Below are 4,080 nucleotides of genomic sequence, written 5' to 3' on the forward strand. Positions count from 1 at the left end.
ACGGTCCCGCTCTCCTGAGCATGCCACGGCTCCTGCTGTCTCACTCCTGTGGGCACGGACCTGCATTTCCCCCGGACACAAAGCAGAGGGGTGATATAATCGCACCGCGGCTGCAGGGGCAAAGCAAATGCTCCATGTACCTGAGGACACAGCGCAGGTCCAGACCCAAAGCTGTGGTTATTTTGCCACAGAAAGGAAAAGGGGGAACGAGACACTTTATGTGTGGTCACTGTAATGTCAAACAGCACCGGGATTGTACTTTGTGCCTGTGACACACACCAAGTGAGGATCACAAGGGCAACCATGGCTTCTGCCTCCTCTCTCCCCAATTCCAGGCTCTCCCCACTTTCCTCTGCACTGAGGGGAATGGTACGGACACCAGTGAGAGGACATCCTCTGGGAATTCGGTATGCAACATCAGCTTCCCATCCAGTCTCATTCATCCCAGGTATCTCTTGCCTCTGCCCTTCATCCCCTGCAGCACCTCCACTTTCCTCACAGATGGGGCTATGTCTCGGCAGGACACCCTGCCTCTTGGGGCTGGCAACTGAAACAAGGGGCCTTAGGGATGTACGTGGGGCAAACCTGCTCCCCACAAACCCACTCCTTCCTCTTCCTTTATGTTCTTAAGGTTACAAAAAAGAAAACCAAAGTGCTGCTGTTTTTGAGAATATCTGACCTCTCAGCTGCTGCAGCTCCAGGCTGTTTTATTCTGATTAACAATGTGTCAGTTTCCATCTCCAAAGTGACTTTGATGCTTACCTTTCCTTCAAGGCCCCAGACAAATTAATTTCTGTGCCTGATGCAGCCTGTTCCTTCACCTCAGGTCTCCTCAAGTATTCTACAGCATTGCTTAAACATGTGGTATTTAAACTAAAATAAGTTAATATTTTGTTAGGTACTTGAGATAAAAGCGATGAGTCTGCAGGATGCACGCACCTTTATTTTGACCAGCCATGGATTAATTTACCCAGCTGCCAAAAAATAAATTAGAAGAGGTTTGTAGCTGGCCAGCCCACAGGTAAATTCTCAGTACTGCTGGGTGCACTTTCCATCCTTACAGACAGGATGTGAGTCCCCCCTGTTTGCATTTGGTGTTATTTCTAACAGAAGCACAAAGCTGCCAGCTGAGACCGGGGGGACTTTACATCTCTTTGCCCAGGTGGGACAAAACAGCACAATTTATGGAAAAACGGGAAGCTACAGTGTAATACTGGCTCGGGACTGTGAATTACACACCTTGTCCCTGTGCATGGGATGGCTGCATGTTGGGGACGGGTGCTGAGATGTGGGGGGACACAAAGCAAATAAGTACTGGAATGAGGAGACTGCAGGTGACAAAATTAAAGTGTGGCAGTGAAAAGGGCTTCACTGGATTACAGAAAACTACAGAGCTGGTGTAAAAGCTGTGCACAAGGCTCCTGCAAAGAGCTAGAGACAGCACGGGGGTCAGGGTGCTGACTGGACCTAGGGCAGAGGGCTCTGCCTCACCTCCCCAGCCCTGGACAAGGTTTTGGAGTGGGGTCAACCACCAGAGAGTCAAAAAGCCTGGGAAAGGCTCAGGGAGCCTCTCACCTGGTTGAGCATTTCAGGCTGTGCTGTGTGTATGCTCCCAGCAAGGGAGCTGGGGCACCTCTCGCCCTGGCGAGGTGCACGGTTCGGAGCACACGAAGGATTTCAGAGGTGACAGCCGAAAGGTCACCGCGGGGACTGCTCACTCACCACTTCCTGCCCTCCAGCCCCAGGGCCACCAGCCATCTCCTCCGTCGCGGTGCTCCCCAAGCACCTCCACGGTGCTGGCCAGCCTGGCTGCTCGCAGGTGCACCCAAAAGGCTTTGGGGACAAGGGTCCCCCTGACCCCGTCACACCGTGGGGTGTAACGCCACAGCCGGAGCACGAGCGAATGCAGCAGCAACAGCCCGCAAGCACAGACACGTAGGCGCAAGGCAGCTCCCAGAAGGGATGGTGGGGGGTAAAACTGACTTACATCAAGCTGAGCCACGCTGTCTTACGCTGTGAAAGTCTGATACCAGTGCCCAGGCTGCCTTTGCATACATGCTGCCCTCTCCCTGTCTCAGAAATGCTTCATCTGCAGCTGGAACTTCCTGGGAGGAGTCGGAGAGGCTGGCGGAAGGCAGGAGTCGAGCTACAACACTGATGGGGAAAAGCGTACCGGGGAACGGGAGATCTCAGGTCGCTCTCTAAAGCACCAGGGTGAGGGAGAAGAGGGCTTTTGGGAACAGATCCCTTCCTCCCGGAGGCTTGGAGCCAGAGCTGCCAGAGGATTTTGGCTGCCTGGGAAAATATCTCGGCATATTGTTCAGATGGAGGCTCATGCCGGCATAATTATAGCAGGATAATTTTTGTGGTATGACTATAATTACTTTGGCATGGCAATGACAGGGAATTTCCCTTTGAGTGAAGCCTTCAGTCATTTTGAAAGATGATTTTTTAAGTCACTCAGACACTCAAAAATTCCACCCTGTAGGCTTACTATTATGAGAAAAGAGAATGGATCACAGGTATGGGAGGTGAAGGCAGCAGTGTTTGGTTCATCAGAGGATAATGACCAACTGCCCATGATATGATACAACCTAAAGCAGCATTGTACGATCCCTGGGCTGGGGATGGGCAGGGAGACACGACAGCCTCAGAATGGGATTTCAGTGTGTGGATGTGGGAGCTGAACTCTCCATCAGTCGTTTGAGAGGTGACAATTGCTGCAGTGGGGTGTAGACAGCAAATTGTCCTCTCTTTCAGCTTCCCTCTTCCTTTTGTGACGAGGCTTGACATCCACGGATGAATCAGGTCTCTCCTGAATGAGTAGGTAGTGTCTCCCTTTCACAGTAGGAAAAAGTGAAGCACAGGGAAAGGAAGCAGCTGACGTCTGCTGTGCCAAAGGTTCCGAATCCTAAACCGCCTCCAACTGCTGGGCTCACGGCATCCCCAGCTGCTGGGCTCACGGCATCCCTGCCATGACTAAGCAGGAGGGAATGTCTGTGCAGGAAGATGCAAATTCTTTGTTTTCTAAACTTGTGTTTAATTCAAACACTGAAACAAACAGATGGAAGGAAAACTTGTGTTTGCTTCTCTAAGAATGTACCGGGCACATCCTGAGCCATCTAATGACTCAATGCCATGTTATCCCCTCCTTCCTACTGCCCTTTCTGTGCTTTCTTTGGTCCTTCCTCCACCAGCCTTGGCACCTTCTGTGGTTGTTGTTTGCCTCTCAGCTGAGCTCACCTGACTTGTGAAATGAGCAAAAAGCCAACCTGCCAGAAAAGTGGACAGTTTTCTATAAGGTCTGTGATGTGTGAGTGCTAAAGGCCCTAAGGGACCAGAGCAGAGAGGAGTGGGGAGAAGGTGGGAGATGGACAGAGGCCTGAGCCCCCACCTTCTTTGGCAGGATTTGGCCTTTACGTTGGTTCAACAGTAACATGTAACTTCACCTTAATGTCCTCTTAAAACTCAGCAGAAATTGCTGGTTAATATGCATGCAGCCAGGGAGGAAAAGGACACATCTGACCTCCTTGGCGTTTGTACTGTAAAACTCAAGGAAAATTAGGACCATCTCTTTCTTCAGATCATTTTAATTTAAGTGCATCTAGACATGAACAATTCTTCTTAATTTTTTGGTTTGTGGTTTTGGTTTTGGTTGTTTTTTCTTTAATCTACCTATCGCACTGGGCTGGTGAGTGTCTACAACACTGTCCCCTGGCAGGTGGGATCATAGTTCCTCTTGTTTAGGTTCTGTGCCTACAGCTACAGGAGGGTGCTAAGACCTACAATGTTCCTAGAAAGCCACAGATATGCTTATTTTACTGTAGCAGTGATCACTGGCGTATACAAGATAAAATTGGCTGCACTTAACCACTCAGAACTGCCTCTTGTGCACTAATGAAATTATAATGAATGCCTTTGAACCATCCTTTATGAATTTTTTAAAAAATTATGCTGCCCAGTGTCCTCCAATGAGTCATTCAAATAAAAATAACCGTTAGTGAATCAGCCTGCCTTTTTTTCAGGTACCACAAAATTACTGTTGGATATATCTTCATAACACATCACTGTTTCTATTCC

This window comes from Antrostomus carolinensis, unplaced genomic scaffold, assembly GCF_000700745.2.
Source record: "Antrostomus carolinensis isolate BGI_N321 unplaced genomic scaffold, ASM70074v2 scaffold37444, whole genome shotgun sequence".
Classification (NCBI taxonomy): Eukaryota; Metazoa; Chordata; class Aves; order Caprimulgiformes; family Caprimulgidae; genus Antrostomus; species Antrostomus carolinensis.